The sequence below is a fragment of the Sus scrofa genome, chromosome 13 (genome assembly GCF_054392235.1).
Source record: "Sus scrofa isolate SSC_HxYL_T2T_F1_AM1 chromosome 13, Sscrofa_HxYL_maternal_Yorkshire_Landrace_v2.0, whole genome shotgun sequence".
In the NCBI taxonomy this organism is placed as follows: Eukaryota; Metazoa; Chordata; class Mammalia; order Artiodactyla; family Suidae; genus Sus; species Sus scrofa.
Window position 1 is genome coordinate 161,430,888 of NC_139395.1, and position 18,825 is coordinate 161,449,712.

Here is an 18,825-nt window from a genome sequence, read left to right on the forward strand (position 1 = left end):
AGGGAGGTTGGGGGAGTTTTTCAAGCATATGCACATTTTAGCCTTTGCACATCAAAACCTGAAAATGCCATCAGTGATTCCCTTAACAAATTCAGAACAGTCTCTAGGGGCTCACAGACAACCAGGAAGTAGAACAAGTATTGGCCATCCAGGGGTCCCCACAACTACTTAACAGGGATCCTGCCGGTGGGCTTTGGTTCCCCTTGAACTGGCTTTTTGACATCCCAAAGGGTTAAGGGCTCAGTCTCCAGCTTCTGGCCTCCCCTTCTCCAGGAGTGGATGTTCAGTTTGGTCCTTGCAGGGGACAAGACCACTCCCCACCCCCACCTTAGAGACTTGGGTCCCACCCAGCCCCTCCCCATCCTCAGCCCTCCCACTCCAGGAATGAAGCTGCCGCTGCCCAGCATATACCCAGACTGGTTTCATCTCCTTCCAAATCCATTTTGCGTCTCAACTTCTGCCAAGAATAAAAATTAAAACACTCACACACACATCATGCGTGTATGGGAGGGGAGGACAGGGCTGGAAGTTTAAACTGAAAAAGACCAGGCAGGGAGGGGGAGGGGCAGGTCGCTGATGAAAGTCAGGGCTTGGAGACTCCTCAGGGGACTGTGAGGGCACTGGCACACTCTGCCTGAGGCCCCTGTTGGCTACACTCAGGGTCAGGCCTGAGGGGAAGTGTTTGCAGCAGCCCCCCATCTGTTCCTCCAAAGCCGGCACCCACTTCATACCAACCCACCCCTGCCCAGGGGGCCCCAGGGCTGCTGAGCTACTCAGCGCTCCATGGGCTGGAAGCGGACTCTATTCCCCGAACTTGGAGGAGACCATTCCTTGCAGATCATGCATTGCGAACTCCAAAATGAAGAAACAGTGCTTGGAATGACACTCAGGCCCTTGTGGTGCAGGCGGCTTTCAGGCTGCTTGTGGCCACCCAGAAAATCGAGTCTGGAGCTGGAGCTACCTTTCTTAGACTCCAGTCCCCACCATACCTGGGCCTGCAGACACCAGAATCTGGGGGCCAGGCACAGAGAAGCTCTGATTCAGCTCTCTCCTGCCACCTCTTGCTGCTGGCTTTATCCTTCTTGGTAAAATCTGGAGTCCCCTGCACTGCAGAATGATCATGCCTAACCCTTCACCCACTCAGGATACCCCAGGATCCAGATAATGTCCCCTTACTCAACTCTAAACCCCATCAGCTGCCTCTTTTCTTCCCCAAGTAGTGAACTAAATATTCACATCACTTACACCTGTCCAGATGGAACCCATCCTGACTCATACAACCCCGTGCCTTGCAAATTGGTAAACACTTACTGAATTCAATATTAGGCTCTGTGGATCCACAGATAAAGTTCAAGCTTTCTTTAAGTGCTCAGCATCTAGAAAGGAGACCCACAGAAAGCTCTCAGGGCCCCTTTAGAGCAACTGAGAATCAAACCCGAGTGTCCTGGGCTGTCCTTTCCTTTCCACACCCCTGGTTAGGAGTGGGCAGGGAGACTGGATATGGCACACCTCTTTTGGAAAGGGCAACTTTGGGGCATCCATCCTTGTCCCATCTGGCCACACAGCATAGTAATGAGAACAATGCAGTATTTTTTAAAAAACACTCTTTCTTTTGTCTTGATAATTGCAGAATCTGGGAGAAGGGTTCACAGGGTTCCTGATACTCTTCTTTCTGCTTTGGGGCATTTGAACTTTTAAATAAATGAGTAATAATGAAACCTGCTTTTTTAATAAAATGACTACAACAAGATCCTCTCAGACCTTCTCAATCCTGCACTAACTTCCACAACATTCCCCCCCACCCCCCATATCATCTCTCACATAAGCCAAATAGCACTATTAGGCAGGTTTCCATGAGGGTCCAGGTTCTGGAAATAGAGGGGCAGTATATCCCTTCTTTAACTTTCAAAAGGCCCCAGTGCTGGGCCAAAGAGGCGGCCCCACCTCTGAAAGGGTCCTGCTGGCTCTCTGGCTCAGGAACCCAGAGGTAGCTGGGTGGCTCTTATGCCCTCTGCTTCCTTTCTGGATCTGCCCTGTCCAGGATGGGCCTTTCCCACAACCCTGAGCGTATCTCAGCAATGACAGCTGCCTAACTTCGGCTGGCTCTTCCCTGATGGCAGAATCAACCAAGTGCACATACCTCAAGACCATCACTTTTCTCTGGACCTCCATTCCCCCACCTATAAAATTCTCAAACACATCATAATTGACAAAACTCTGTCAACAGCCAAATTCTCTGGGAACATGGGCTCTTAGGAAAGAATTATAAATCTGCAGCTTATCTCATCGAAAGCCAAAGTAATAATAATCACGATGATAACAGTGGTGGCATCTAGCACTCCCTCGGAGCCAAGAGCTCTTCCAATGAGAGAAGGCAGATAACACAGTTTAATGTGAAATGACCTCTTGCTTAGATTTGGGAAACACTCAGAAACTATGCTATGAACATGTTAAGGGCAGCAGACACAGTGATCGATTATCTGTTGAAGGCTGATCAATGGAAAGGTCCCTCTTTAATGGTTATGAACATGTATTTGGCCATCTCAAAAATGTCTAAAGAGGCAGGAACAGCACTGCTTTCAGCAAGGTTTATTGCTGGGTGTTGGGATAACCAGAAACAGCTCAGTGTGAAACCTCAAGTGACTAAAGAGAAGTAGGATGCAGTGGGCATCACGAGTTTCAGAGGGTGGGAGACAGGCCAGAAGCCCCTTGCCTGGGAAGGGCACCTCGTCGTGGCTGAGATTTAAAGAAACCAGGTCTCTGCCTTTCCCCCATCTAGACCACCGGCGTTAGCACTGGTGTTTTGGTTAGTCTCCTTGCGTGGGGAAAATTAGTTCTGCCTGCCCAACATTCCATCACAATGGGCCAGGCTGGTTCTCCTTACTCCCTGACTTGGAAAGCTGGAGAATTTAGTTGTTAAGGAGCCTCTCTGTTCCATGGGAAGCTGGCTTTTTCTAGACAGGAGAGTAGGATGGTAGTGGGTAAAACTGGGTCCCTGTCCTGATTTCTACTGAAAGCTCCTGAAAGAAAGTACTAGAGAAGACCCAGATGGCACTGGAGACTTCCTTCTACCAACACTCACTGGAGCTTTGCACTGGGGAGGCCCACACTGTGCCTCCCTGCACAACTTGCTCGAATGGGCATCCACACCATGGGGAGGTGCTGGCACGGCCCTGCTGTACAGAATGCCATTTCTTACACTAAAGGGTTTGAAACAAAATATATGACAAGATATTTATAAACTCAGTGTTTCTGAAATTCCCCCTCATCCAGACCAGGAAAACCCCAAATGCTCTGTCAGATCACATATTTATCTTTTGGTTGAGCAAACATGGCCCCTGATCTGAGATGCACTCTGCCTGGCCGCACCTACAGAAGCGGGTCTGGTATTCTCCCTTAGGACTCTCACTCCACCTCCTGGGGGAACAGCACGTGAGGAGGGTTGAGTCTGGAGAGAAGGCTGGATTGGGCAAGGAACACAGACCCACCCTCACACCGTCAGCGCCCCCAGGCTGACTGAAGTGACGGCTAACACTTCCAGTGTGTGGTTGGTCAGTGATCAGTCAGAGCCTTCCTGTCCCTGGAGCTACACCCAGGAAGATGGTGGGGGGAACTCCACCCTGATTCCATAATTAACAATAGCAAGGACCACCTGTCTGTACAGAGTACTTGTCTAAAGACTAAACACTCCACTGTGTTAGTGCTCACAGCCTTGGGGACAACTTTGGGACAAGTACTATCAGTCTCCACACACACAGGGTACAATAGGAAAAACCACGGAATGATAGCCTGGAACTCTCGAGTCCCTGGTCGGGCTGCAGAGGGGAGGGTGGGTTGGGCAAAGTGCAAACCACAGGGGGAGGTGGTAAGGGTTTGGACTGGCAGCATGGAATTTCTACAGTCTGAAGGCTGACCAAGGAGACTGAGCCTTCTTCCTCCTTCCTACTGAACTCCAAGGCATCTGCTGGGTGTCCTTCAGAGTGAAAAGGTACCAGCAGGTTTATTCCAAATAGGAAGCAATGGAAGCTGGAATCTACTTTTTTTTTTTTTTTTTTGCTTTTAGGGCTGTACCCTTGGCATATGGAGGTTCCCAGGCTAGGGGTCCAATCAGAGCTATAGCCACCCGCCTACACCACAGCCACAGCCACTTGCGATCTGAGCCATGTCTGTGACCTACACCATACACACGGCAATGCCAGATCCTTAACTCACTGAGTGAGGCCAGGGATCAAAGCCACAACCTCATGGTTCCTAGTTGGATTTGTTTCTGCTGTGCCACAACAGGAACTCTAGAAGCTGGAATCTAAATCTCATTCCCCTGCTCCTCGGAGTTGGGGCTCCAGGCACCCAGTCCACCCCCTTTCCTCTCAGCCCTGGACCTCTTCAGCGGTTCAACCAAATGACCTGCAAGACCCCCATTCACAGGCACTTTCCTTTCCCCAGCTGTGGTCCAAGGTTGGAGGAGCTCCTCCTTCAAAATCCATCATCCTCCCTTCCCCCTGAGAGCCTCACTGTTTAGTGACTGGTGAGGCCACTGAATACTGGGGTTCCTGCCATCACAGTCCAAGGAAGCCTCATTTCCAAGAATGGCTGGAGAAAGAAGCACCTTTTGGCAGGGAAAAGAGCACTTTCTCTGCACCTGATCAGTTTTCCTCCTTTCTGAGCACAAAACAAGCCCCAATGCTTAGTTACTCCAAGAGTTTGGCACAGACCCGACTGGAACCCGGGTGGGGCTGAGATAGCAACTTCAGAGGCTGTCCTCAGTGGCAGATGTGGTGTGAAGGAGTGCTCCCTGCCCGGGAGGCTCAATTCCCCACCTCGGGTCCCCAGCTCTGGAGCAAGTAAAACAAACTATGGAGGAGGAAGACAAACAGCACGCTGCTCCTCCTGTCTCTCTACTTAGGAACGGGACTGGAAGGTCTGCACAGCTGATACTTCCAGATGTGGAACCAAAACACAGGCAGCAACTGACAGTTTACCAGCCTGGGCTCAACTCCAGTAGCACCAGAGCCAGGCGTGTTCAGTGGACGACAACAGAGGAGCAGCACAGCAGACTCCTGGGCTCTGGGCAGGTGGGTCTCGGCACTAGCTGTGGGCTCCTCCTTTGCCAGTGCCTTGCACCCCAGCTGGGTGTTTGTATGTTGGGGGGGTGGGGGTGGCGGAGGCCAAGTTTAAAACTGGAGGAGACTGCTATGTGAAAGAAGCCAATGTGGAAAGACTACATACAGTGGGATTCCAACTATACGACATTCTGGAAAAGACAAAGCTACAAAAGCCATAAAATGACCAGTGGTTGCCAGGGATTAGGGGAAGGAAAGAAGGACGGCCAAATAGGTAGAGCACAGGGGATTTTTAAGTAGTGAAACTACTATTGTGACACTGTAATAATGGTGGATGTGTCATTACGCTTTTATCAAAACTGCCTAATGCAAAAAAAAGTGAGTCTTAATGTAAACTATGGACTTTAATTAACATTGTGTCAACATTGACTCATCAATTGTAACAAATGTACTACACCAGCCTAAGATGTTCCTAATAGGGGAAATGGGTGGGGGTTGAGAGGCATGGGACAACTCCCTGTAATTTTCATTTAATTTTTTTCTGTAAACCTAAAATTGCTTTTTGAAAGAAGCCTATTAATTTTTTTAAGCTTAAAAAAAATAAAAGTAAAAATAACAAAACCCTGGATGAGGAGGCTTGGGCTATTCCCCAGCTCCCTGAGATGCTGCCGAGGTTGGGTCTAGGGACGTGGCAATGTCATTTCTCAGGCACGATTTTTGTCAGCACAAGATCTCTTGGGACATTTGTCTCTATTTTTACTCTTTCTTACCTTTTCAATCTAGACCCAAGTCAGAAATGACTGAGATGCAAATTTCAAGTCAGATTACCCAGCTGGGCAGACATCCAAATCTGCTATTCCTTGTACTTCCAGGCTGTCAGCTGTTCTAGAGCAGAGGCTTTTCTAGCTCTGTCTAGTTTGTCTGGCACGAGGCTCACCAACTAGGTGCCCGTGCGTATGGGGAACTGAACTCTTCTCAAGTTTGCCCTGTGTTTCTCATGCTCCATATTCAACAGAACTCTACTTCAACTGCGTAAACTGAAGGGAGCAGGACAGTGGACGGTCCAGCCACACTCAGAAAATTCCAGATGAACAACTAGACTATCAACTCCTGATGGGGGAGGAAGCACTGGGCTTCTCTGCAGCTCCCAGCCAGGCACAGTCCAGGCATAATGTCCATGTTCAGTGACTTCTTCCTGATCGATACAGAAAGGCCAGAGGGGTGGCCATTCTCACCCTTCCCTCACAAATGGAACGAGGGGCACATTCCCAGACAATCCTGACATCCGTCACCCTGAGGAAGACAGAGGCACTGGGCTCCTTCTGCTGAGGCCTACCACACTGCTTCCCAGCTTTTCTGAAACAGACACCCTAATAGAATTCTCGGCTCCTCTCCGCCTCATTCCCCTGTAGTCAAATGCAGTTTTCTTATATAAATTTGGAGGTAATTCTTTCATTTTCCTTGAATCACCCCATTTGAGATTCAGGAGAGGTCTGAAGACTCGTAAAAAAGAAACAAAAAAACAAAACTGAGCATCGGCGTTCCATCATGGCTCAGTGGTAATGAGCCTGACTAGTATCCATGAGGACACGGGTTCCATCCCTGCTCTTACTCAGTGGGTTGAGGATCCAGAGTTGTCGTGAACTGTGGTGTAGGTCACAGAGGTGGCTCAGATCCTGTGTTGCTGTGGCTGTGGCATAGGCCGGCAGCTGTAGCTCTGATGAAACTCCTAGCCTGGGAACTTCCATATGCCGTGGGTATGGTCCTAAAAAGCAAACAAACAAACAAAAAAAAAAAACCTGAGCACCAATTACATACCTGGTTCTACTCCAGGCACTGGGAAGGCAGCGAGGTGCAGCATGAAATCCCTGATCTTGTGACTCTTTCCTTCTGGAGGGAAAGCAGGCAATAAGCAGATGAACAAGCAGAGATACGTCAGGAGGTCACAATGTTGGGGAAAAATAGATTATGTTGAAGGGACAGAGAATGATGGTGGGAGTGATTTAATAAAGGGTTAGGGTGGCTGTGAAGCAGACACCTAAATGAAGTGAGGGAGGGGCTGTGCAGCTATCAGGGAAAAGCCTTCCAGATAGAGGGCAAAGCCCCTGAGAGAGCTTGTTCTGGTAGGTGGAGTGGCAGCAAGGAGACCACTGTGGCTGTGGGAGTGAGCAGGGGGAGGTGAGTGCAAAGGGAGGTAAGGGTAGGGGAGGTGAGGGCAGGGGAAGGTAAAGACAGGGGAGGTGAGGGCACCGGAGATGAGGGCAGAGCTGTGAGGATGGGGCAAGGGTACAGATGTTGTGTGGCATTTCCTCTGCATGAAATGGGCACCATGGAGAGTTTTGAGCAGAGACATGACCTCGCCTGACTTCTCTATGAAAAAGAGGCTCTGGGAAGCAAGGTCAGGGATGGGTAGAGGCAGGGAGAACACTTAGGAAGATATTGCAACAGACCAGGTAAGAAATACTGATGGAAGATGGGGAATTCTGCATACATCTCAAAAGTAAAGCCAATATCATTTGCCAACTTTAAGTGGAGAATGAGAGAAAAAGCAGAGCCAAAAGTGACTCCTATGTTTGGGGCCTAATGGCAGAATCAGGGAAGAAGCAGAGGAGAAGGCTTGGGTGGAGTTGTCTTCCCAGTGACCAGGCCCGAGGGCTGGTACCTAAGGTGCCCTGTGGGTACAGCCTTCCCCATTGGGGGCTCCTCACTCCCCATGCCCTCTCACTGCCTCCTCTCTAGAGAGCCTTGAGCCAGTGGGATTTCCATCAACACAGCCTTCCATCTGCCTATCTTCCCAGCTGCTCAATCCATTGCTAACTCTCCTTTCAGTCTGTTCTTTCCTTTCCTACTAACAGCTACCTTCTACTAATGTTCACAATGCATTTTGTGCACTTTATATGCCACATTTTGCTTCCTTTTCCCAACAACTTCAAGAAACTAGGTCTTGGAGTTTAGATGACTACCCCAGGGTCATACGCCTAGCAACTGGCAAAGCCACCTTCAAACCCAGGTTTCCTGGTTCCAAAGCCCACCCTTTACCAGGATGCCACACAACCTCCAACCTGGGGGTGGCCCCAGCAACACCACTCCCCCCCTGCAACAACCGCCTTTCCCTAGCACTTCACCCATTTTCTAATTAGAGTCACTCTAAACTTCTGTTCTCTCAGATAGGGTCCCCACCACACTCCTTAGGTTCCTCTCCTCCTTCCTCTCTTGGGAAGAGCGTTAACCAGGATTCTCTTGTCATGAAATCTTCTCCTCTCTCAACTCCTGCCAGACCCCGAGAACTTCCCTGTTTTTTCCCACAAGAGAGGGAAAAGCAGCTTGCCTGGAGAGGTCCAGAAGACTTTCTGGAATAGGACCTACCTGCCCTTAGTTCAGGCCCCTGCTCCTAGAAAACAAACACAACCACAGAAACAGATGCAACCTGTGTGCCCGGACTCTGACCTCTGGTCAGTTCCCTTCAATGTCTTAGCTCCTAACACATCCTGGAGGAACACAAACACCAGAGTCTGCTGAGCAGGAATGCTCTGAATCAAAAGTCTTCCATTGTGCCATTCTTCGGCATCCTCATTGTGCCCTGAGAGGGCAGCTTGCAAGGATGGGGAGATAAGGGCTCAGAGAGTGTTCATGATTTCCCCTTGGTTACCCAACTAGGTGGTCACATAATGGCACCTTTTTCTTTTTTCTTTTTTCTTTTTTAGGGCTGCATCCTCAGCACATGGAAGTTCCCAGGCTAAGGGTCGAATTGGAGCTACAGCTGCCAGCCTACACCACAGCCACGACAATGAGGGATCCTAGCCGTGTCTGTGACCTACACCACAGCTCACGGCAACACCAGATCCCTGATCCACTGAGGAGACTAGGGATCAAACCTTTGTCCTCATGGATACTAGTTGGGCTCGTTACCGCTGAGCCACAACGGGAACTCCTCATAATGCCAACTTAAACCCAGGTGTCCTGTGCACGCCCCACCCCTTCTGAAGCCAGAACATCCTGGCTTGGGCTTTCCACGTTTGTTAAAGAAACACAAGGAATTGAGGGCAACCGCACGCTCATCGCAGCCAAATCTCTCCCCTCTCTGAAGCCAGCAGGGAGAGGTCGGTTTTGCTGTGCAGGTGACGGCCTGCAGAATTCTTTCTGCTGGCTGCTCTCTGAGTATTTGCCTGGAAGGTACCATCTCCTGTCAGTTACCTGTCTGTCAAAGCTGCTATTTTTCTGCACAAGCTGCCACTTCTCCTGACCAGGAAAATATCTGCTGGGCAAAACGCCTTCTCCCCCTCACCTCACCAAGGGCCCAGAGGACCTGCTTGATCAGACTTGCAGTGGCCTGAGGAGCAAATGGATTGAGCTGGCATTGAGGTGGGAAGCAAAGATTCAGACGGCCAATTCACATGATGTCCTGGGGGAGAAAAGGCCAGGGCACACATTCCAGGGGGAGACCCAATTAGCTGTGCCTTAGAAGCCGCTTCCCTCATGCTGCTGCTGTGCAGCCCGTCAAAACCTTCCAGTTGTGGCCCCAGTTTTCCATTCTCTTAAGGCAGGTCTCATAAAAGCTTCCACCTGTCCCTTCCACTTTGTTAGCTGCAAAAGAAACAGTTCTCCCAAGCTAAGGGGGCACTGCTTTGGGGGAGGGGGGAGATTGTCTGGATACCTTTTTTTTTTTTTTCTCTCAAAGCCTGACTTTTGGAGTCAGCAGCCCTACCATGAAATCTTGGCTCTGCCACTTATCAGCTGGAATGAGTCCCTATAATTATTTCGGCTTCAACTCTCTCATCTGCAGAGTAGGATCAGAGTAGGATCAAGCTGCCCATCTTCACAGGCCTTCTAGGGTGGGGAGGAGAGGGGCATTTGCAGGGACAGTGCTCATAGTGCTTAGCACAGGGCCTAGCACACAGTAGGTCTCACAAAATGGCAACTCTCACTTTCCATGTCACCGGAAGGATGGTGGAGGCAGGAGGGACTGCCTCTTGGGGACTAGGATTTGCCAGTCTCTCCCTGCCCTCCGTGTCCATGGCTGATTCCAGGAGTGGGGACAGCAACTCTCCCCTTCCGTGATGAAGGGCCCCTGCTGCTCGTGTGTGCTCACCCTCTTTGGCGGGACTTGCCACATATGTGCAAGGCTTCATTTGTAAAATCAGGGAAACAAAAATGAACTCCATCACAATACTGCCTTCAGCAACCTGTTCTGTTCTTTTCACCCACACTCGGAACCTTTGTGGTGTTTCAGTGACAGGGGATTGGTTGCCAACCTTCTGGTCCCCCTTTGGGCAGGAGAGCTGAGCTCCCCACCCCTCCTCTCTCCCATTGTCCAAGACCACCCAGTGAAACTTGCTGGCAAGCTGCCACCGTCCAGGCAGGCGAAAGCCGGGCCTGACTCTCCATCCCTGCAACAGAAGGCTATAGAACGAGAGGCACCTGACTGTGGCACCTTCACCTGGAGCTGACTTGGCCTTCACCATGGCAAGACCACCAACGCTGTCCAGGGAGGGTTACAGGTGATTGCTCGGAAGGCCCATACATTGGAAGGGCCATTATACTCTAACTCTTGGCTCGAACACAGCAGATTTTTATGTAACTTGTTCACTACAAAACATCCATTCATAATGACAGAAGTAAACAGCTATGAATTTCCATCACTTTATGTGGTCTCACTTGCAAGAGTGGGCACTGTGCTGACTGACTGCTTTATGAAATCCCCCTCACGTGGGCACAGGTACATCAAAGAGGGCGAGCTACCCATAACACCTCCGTGGGATGACAGTCATTTGACAGAAAAGCAGAGAGAGAGCCAAGTGGAGGAGACGATTTGTGAAATAATTAAGAGCAGCCTCTGCTTTCACAGAAAAGTAATAAACCCAGAACCTCCCAATTTTCCTCTCCAATTAACTGTGACCCATACCTAATAAACCTGCTGGGATTGTAATGTTAGGTAAGTTCAGACTAGTAAAGGCACTTGGCTGGGATGACTCTGGAAAAACTTTGTCAGGGCCAGGATTTAGTGGGGTGGGTCTGCAGGAGTCTAATTCCAGCCCCGCCAGCTGGTTCCACACACCCTCTTCCTCCTACCTGCAGCTCCCACCTTGTGTGATAGCTACCTCGAGGAAGCCAAGGAGGTTCCTGGGCAACCGGAGAGCCCAGTAACTTTTATTTGTCCCCAAAATAAATGTCTCCTCTCTTGCTACTCTTGGAATGATTTTGGAGCCTAGCAAACCTGCTCCAGAGAGCAGAACAAAGGGCAAATGGAACTAACAAGTAAAAAGCTGAATTCAGGTGTGTTTCTAGCCTTCCTGGCTAAAATCTGGATGAGAAAGAAAAGATTACACATTTCTTCTTTTTCCCTTGAAAGCTACTCAGTAACTGCTTTTAACTGTGGTCCAAGACTCACAGTTCCAAGACTCTGAACTCAATGCAGAGATTCCAGTTTTTATTTTTATAACATTAAAAAAAAAATTGGCCACCCCACGGCATTTGGAGTCCCTGGCCAGGGATCAGATCTGAGCCACAGTTGGGACCTATGCTGCAGCTGCAGCAATGCCAGGGATGGAATGCTGCAGAGGTACCACCCACCCTGTTGCATCACAGTGGGAACTCCAAGAATCCAGTTTTTAACTTTAATACAATTTTTAAAACATACTCTGAACTTGGGAGTTCCCACTGTGGCTCAGTGGTAATGAACCCAACTAGTATCCATAAGGACACAGGTTCGATCCTTGGACTCGCTCAGTGGGCTAAGGATCTCGTGTTGCCATGAGCTATGGTGTAGGCAGCAGATGCAGCTTGGATCCCACGTTGCTATGGTTGTGGTGTAGGTTGGTGGCTGCAGCTCTGATTAAACCCCTAGCCTGGGGACCTCCATATGCCGTGGGTACAGCCCTAAATAAACAAACATACAAACAAACAAACAAATACTCTGAACTTGAAATCTCCTGTCTTAAGAGAGATTTAGAAGAAACTCAGAAGTTTCCCGATGACTCAGTGGGTTAAGGATCTGGCATTGTCACTGCTGTGGCTGTCACTGCTATGGAACTGGTTCGATCCCTGGCCTGGAGGAACTTCTGCATGCCACAGGTGGTGATTAAAAAACAAAAGAAAGAAAATGCTTCAGCCTATTATCATCTGAGGAAAAGCAAGTTTTTAGCCAGAAAATGAACAACACCTGTGGGCAGAGGTAATCGAACCTTGGTCCTGCCAGCCCCACTTCTGACTCTAGGACTTAGCCTGAGATACTGGGCCCTGTCCTCTAGGAGCCCTTCTTCAAGACCCAGTTCAAGCACTTTACACAGGAGTTTGCATTGCTGGGCCCTATATGTCCCCTCGCTCAGTCATAGAATTCTAGAAGGCAGGCATGGGCTCTGGTATTGACCCCAAGCACACAGTGAGCTTTCAATAAAAGCTTGTTGAAAGGATGAAGGCTTCAATCTACACACACATCATCACCCTCGTCTTGTGCAGTGCTGTCAAAACTCACTTTGGAGATGAATAAATATTTCTTTGCCATATTTTCTGCTGCTCAGCTCCTTTTGGATGATTTCTTTATTCAACCCATATTATGGACTTTCCTGTTAATAAGCAGTAGAACTACTTGAGTCTTTCCTCAACGTTTTCTCTGGCAACCAAGTTACGTTGACTGTGTGTCATTGGCTCTGATCTTTCTCCTCTGATTTCCTCTTACCGCCCAACAATCCTGTCCCAAACATCAGAGGCCTTCTTTGAAGATAAGGCCAAATTCACCATTAGGAAAAGAGAATTATTTCTTAACTTTATTTCAAAAGATGGAATGATGTAGAATCCCTCTGGGTTTTGTGAGATAAACACTGCCCGGTACATCAGTTCAGAAGGCATTTGCTCTAATACCGTTGATAGACACATAAACACAGGACGTTTCTCACCCAAAGCTAAGCAGGACTTTTCCACAGCAGTCTCAGACTCCAAATCCATAGGAAATGGCCTGTATCCAACATGTCAAATGGAATTTGCCTCAGGGAATGGGGAGGGTTCATGAGGCCACCCCAGGGGAAAGAGGCTACCATGAGTTCTGACTAAAAGAGCATCTGAGCTAAACTAAAACCAACCTGCTTAGCCAAGGTTTCACTCAAAGCTGGACCCTTCCAATATTGAAAGAAGAGAAGTACTTTACCTTCAAGGGGCAACACAAAACATGAAAACATGACTGACCCAATAGGCCAGAGATATTACACTGTAGGCAGAAAGCCTCACCTGCTTCTTCTAGTTCATTGCTGATAGCCTTCGATGGTGTGAATGTTGACAAGACTTCATGGGTCATGGGTTCTGGGCCTAAGGAAAAAGAAAGTGTCTCAAACAAAATAAACACTTCTAGAGTATTTGCTTTTTATAAGGTACACTGCTATAAACCATAGTAATTCCTTATTAATCCATTTTATAAATAAGAAAAGAGAGAAAAAGCAGTTTTTCCAAATCATAGGCCTCCTTAAATCTCCAGTTACCTGGCTCCTTGCTAGAAATGAAATGAACAATGGATTAAGGACAATGATTACACTGAAAACAGCCTGTTGATCTTACAAAACCACTACCTTTGCAGCCAGCAGTCCATTTTCATCAGTATTCACCAAATACCTTTTAAGAACACATGATAGGCAGGCCTCATACAAAATAAGGTGGGCAAACTGGGAAGGAGTTGGGGATGGTAAGGCAGCAAGCAAGAAATGAGCCGCCCCCGCCACCCATCAAGGGTCAGCAAATAGATGGGTACTCTGGAGCAGAAAGCTTCTTTCAAGGTAATACCATGATAAGGTGAGCCAGAGCCACGTGAGAGGCCTAGGGCTCTTAGACTGTAAACTTAGACTGGGTGATGGCTTGTTTATGGGACTGATGGAGGATGGGTGGGTGAGATGGCAATAGGTGGACAGTGGGGAGTCCAGCCATGTCAGCACAACTGTCCAGGGCATGAAGAAGCATGGTGGGAGCCCCGAATGGAAAAGGCGGTGGGATGGTGGCCTAACAAAAGGAAAGGCGGGAAAGACTGGGTGGGCTTGAGGAAGGAGCTAATTCAGTGGAGATGCAGGAATCGATTAGTTCTGTGGATTGAGTCAGTGTGAATGGAGTCCACAGGAAGAGCCAGGGCTCCAACCCAAGTTTCCTAACCCTCAGGGCAGTTCCACTTGAGATGGATCCTTTAAGCCCTATTTCCTGATTCCACCTCCCCTTCCCACCCAGTTCCCACCCTGAGGGTTCCAAGGAGGCAACAGTCCTATTTAGGAAGGCTTTTTGTAAACATGGACTTCTAGATTAAAAACAGACACCCTCGGAGTTCCCGTCATGGAGCAGTGGTTAACAAATTCGACTAGGAACCATGAGGTTGAGGGTTCGATCCCTTCCCTTGCTCAGTGGGTTAACGATCCGGCATTGCCGTGAGCTGTGGTGTAGCTTGCAGACGCAACTCGGATCCCTTGTTGCTGTGGCTCTGGTGTAGGCCGGTGGCTACAGCTCCAATTAAACCCCTAGCCTGGGAACCTCCATATGCCGCGGGAGTGGCCCAAGAAATGGCAAAAAGACAAAAAATAAATAAATAAATAAATAAAAATAAAAAATCAAAACAGACACCCTCTTCTATCCCACCCCCAGCACCAAATATTTGATTTGGCCTCATGAATGATGAAAATACTACATGAGGAGTCTCCATATGGGTGCACTCTCAGGAATAAGGTTGTTCCCAACAAAAGCAAAGTTGCTGGACATACCTGTTCTCTGAGTCTTTGATCAAGAGTGTAGAGATGCTTCTGAGCTGTTTGACTACAAGAGTCTATACTTTTATCACAACTATGTGAAAAGCATGTGGATGAACAAAACAAGTTGTGCCATGGTATGGGAATGTGCAAAATTTTATAACACATTTTCTTTATTATTAATAGATGCTTGTACAATAAAAATTGGGAGGGAAGTAGATTGGAGAACTACCCTTTGATTAAGAAACTTAGTCTTGGGATAAAAAAAGCTCCTAGTATGGGATCTGATGTACTAAAAATGCTTGCTGAATTGAAGTATGGAGATGACAAGAAGTTTCATATGTTAAACTGATTTTTTTTTAAATGTTAACAAATCACTTTCTTTCCTCTCCGTTGCCAATTTCCATTCCCGCCTTCCTCACTTTCCCAGATAGCAAGGAGGCTTGGAGTTTGGAGGAAAGAACGCAAACTGCCAATGCATATCTTCTGATGCCAGATTAATACTTTCTTGAATATTCAGAGGCCAGAAAGTACTGGAAGCAATTATTTGGGGCACTTGGGTCTTCTTCAACTTCTTTTCACTTGTGTAAAAGAGAGAGAGAGAGAGAGAGAGAAGTTCCTGTTGTGGCTCAGCAGTAAGGAAACTGACTAGTATCCATGAGGATGTGGACACGAGTTCAATCCCTGGCCCCGCTCAGTAGGTTAAGGATCCAGCATTGCTGTGGCTGTGGTGTAAGCTAGCAGCTGCAGTTCTGATTCAGCCCCTAGCCTGGAACTCTGATGTCATGGGTGTGGCTCTAAAAAGGAAAAAAAAAAAAAAAAAAAGATACAGAGAGCAAAACCCTTATTCATTACCCACAGTGACTTTGTCGAAATCTGAACCTGGACCACTAGGAATATTGTGACCATCGGATTCACTTCTCACCATCCTTGTTTATAGCCTGGGCATCCCTGGGGAAGTTAACTGAATTATTTCATGAGTAAAATCCCCCACTCCTTCTCAGGGTATGGAAACCATAGATAAGTTGCTGAAGAGAGCTAGGAGCCCAAACATTTCAAAGAGGATTTCAAAGAAAGGAAAGTCACTGGACCCTTTTGGAGGATAGAAAAGAACATAAACCACCCTTTTATCACAAGGTAGCCAAACATTCAATGCAAAGCAGGGTTCTCTCGCTGCCGCCCCTCCCCCACTCCCTCCCCATACCCAGTTGTGGTCAAGGAACCAACCATCCTGACCTCTATCAACCTCCTCTCCCCAGTAAAGTCAAAGCTGTGGCTTGGGTAATTTCTCCTGAGAAAATGTCTCTTGCACTGTTACTCTTGTGAGATCTCTTGACAGAGGATGAAAAGGAGCATGTCAGACATCTCAGTCCTCAGATTTCATAGGTGTAGACAGCCTCTGGCCTCCTGAAGGGCCACACTTGGAACAATAATCAGCAGAGGCAGGCAATGTCAGCAAAGCAATAACTCTTTATTCTTTCATTTTTTATACACTTGCTTCAAAAACTCATCCTGCAGGAAAAATCATAACTCCACTGCTGTTTCCACCCTGCCTCTGTCCCACTGACCCCAAGGTGCTTCAAGATTACCACGGGAAACCTCTGGGTTTCAATTATGAAACCATTAAAAAGTACCAATTATAAGACCTCAGAAACCTTCCTGGGAAACCTGTTACACACTTCAAAATGGCCAAACTCTTGCCTCAGATTCACTGTAAACTGAAAACAGGTCCCTCAGCCCCCACCTCAGTTTGAAGAGACTGTTTTCATACTGTCATGCTGCCCTTGAGAAAATGGAGACTGAGTTACTGGCTGTAACCAAAGGGATAAAAAATCAGCACAGGGCTGGGCTGGCTGCTTAGGGCCCAATTGTGGAATAAGTTTGAAATGTTTGTGTTCAAGAATTTTGAAAATTTCATTCATTCAATGGCCAAAGTTTGCAAAGTTCTAGGTAACAAAGGTCTAGGTGGCACATGTGAGCTGGGTACAGGGCACTTGAGGGTGGCACAAGGACCTGAAACCCAAATACACTTTTCACTCAGTCTACTCAAAGAGGTAACTCTGGGTCAGAAACTTATTCGAACCCACTTGAATTTGCTGAGAAGGGATGGGGGAGTGGCAGAACACCCCACCACACCCAGAAAGTGCCTGTTTAGGATCCCTGGTGTGCGGTTTGGGTATTCTTAGCTTTCCTGCCACATCTCTGGAAACACACAATGACCTTTCAAGTAATCCTGCCACTGCAACCCCATCCCCAAAACAAAACTAAGCAAACAGACCCCCAGGGCTCCTTAAACTCCTCCAGGTCAGCCTGCTCCCCTACTCCTCAAAATTTTCTTATCATCTGCAAGAGCAGACTAACAAGAGGCAACCTGAAAGTTAAGCAGGATCTTCAAAAATCCAGCAGAAAATTCTTCCTGGGTTCCTTGCTCTCCCCCCCTCCCCCCGCACTTGTTCCAAATGATCATTCCCACTTCACAGTTACAAACAACACCCCCCCTCCAAAGCACAACAAAAGCAAGACGTTGGCACGCGAAGGCGAACACACACACACACACTCTTCCTCTCACAGCTGCCCCAAACCCACAGACACCTCTGGACATCACCACTTCAGCCTAGCCTCTTCCACCCCTGGGGCGGAGGGATGATCTGGTGTAGTTTCACTTCCAGCCCGTTAAGTCCCTCATATTAGTCTGTGTTTGTTTTTAACGCCAAGACGATAAACCCTCACATCTTTGGAAGCCAAATGGGGGTGCGGTGGTTCTGTGTATTTGCCCATGTGGGCTTCTCCCCACCGCCCTGCGCTCACAGCCGGAGACCAGTGTCAACCTTTAGGGACGTTTGGGAGGCTGTCCCGGCCCTTCTTCCACCCAGGAAGCTTCCGGGAAAGACCGGCCGGACCGCACCCGCAGGGAAAGGGATGCGGCGCCCCCGCGCCGGGTGGCGGTAGCCCGGCATCTCACCGCCCGCCTGGCGCAGGGTCCCCCACGGGAGCCTGCGGGCCGAGCGCTCGGACCCGCTCCCGCAACCGGCGCTCGGACCCGCTTCAGCCACTCTTCAGCACTTCCTCGGCATCGCCCGGCCTGCGGCAGCCTCCCGCCCCCTCTCCTCCCCAAACCAACAAATAAACACAACTTTTTATGAAAAGAAAACAAACTTCAGCGACGTGACTCACCTCTGGTGCAGCCGGCTCCTGGGAAGGACGAGCCAGGCCCCGGGGCTAGCGGGGTGGGCGCAGAAGAGCGCCACTGAGCCCCGCGCCCACGGACACACAACCCGCACAGTGACACCCAGGGACACACAAAACGGGAGTGGCCGCAGCGGGAACAACAAAGGAGCCCCAGAACCAGAAGTTGCCGGCCGGGAGGGCGGACGCTTGCGGGCGCGTGTAGCTGCGGCGGGAGTGTGTGTGTATGTAAGTGTGTGTGTGCGTGTGCGTGTGTGGGTGTGCGCGCGCGGCAGCTGACACCGGCCGGCCAGGGCTCAGGGTCCCCGCGGCAGGAAGCGGGGGCCGCAGAGGCGGCAGCAGGAGGACAAGGCAGGGGACGCAGCGCCCTGCGCACCCGGTCCCTCCATATGGAAGAAGCTTTTTTGGATGACTGAACTCGCAAACAATTCCTTCTTTTGCTTCTCCTGCCTAGGAGCCTCCCATTACCGCGCGCCCGGGGCGGGGGGGGCGCAGAGGAGGCGGGGAGGAGGGGGAGGAGCAAAGTGCAGCAAAGAAAAAGTCTTGGAAAGGAAGCTGGAAAAAAAAAGTCCCCCCAAACTCAGTTTTTCCCCTAACACTCATTTTCTTTCTGTTGCGCCTTAGTACCACGGTGTCCCCCCACTTCGCTTTCTTTCCCATTCCAAAAGCAAAGTCTTCTGCCTTTCTCTCACACCCAGGAGCTCCCCCGAACCCCCATTTTCTCTTTAGCTTCACCTCGGACCCTTATTCTCCTACAGTAGCCTTCCCTCCTCTCGTTCAGTCTATTTCTCCAAGTATTTTCCTGACATCCCCTCTTCTTGTCTCCATTCTGCAAACAAACTAAATCATTAAAAGTAAACTTACTAAACGCG

General features: G+C 49.1%; 1 protein-coding gene across 17 annotated transcripts in view; it reads right to left on the bottom strand.

The window, feature by feature from the left end:
- Positions 1–18,392, bottom strand: part of BOC (BOC cell adhesion associated, oncogene regulated) — a 75,088-nt gene extending 56,696 nt beyond the window's left edge. For 9 of the 17 annotated variants that reach the window (XM_021070376.2, XM_021070375.2, XM_084991182.1 and 6 more), the window contains exons 1-2: positions 17,942–18,392; positions 13,281–13,358 (exon numbers count right to left, since the gene is read on the bottom strand). The gene's annotated coding sequence lies outside the window, so the exon portion shown is untranslated. Of the gene's footprint in view, positions 1–6,878; positions 6,951–13,280; positions 13,359–17,941 lie in introns of all 17 variants that reach the window. The other 8 variants (XM_084991188.1, XM_084991180.1, XM_084991184.1 and 5 more) reach the window with 1 other exon arrangement.
- Between the last annotated feature and the right edge of the window lie 433 nt (positions 18,393–18,825).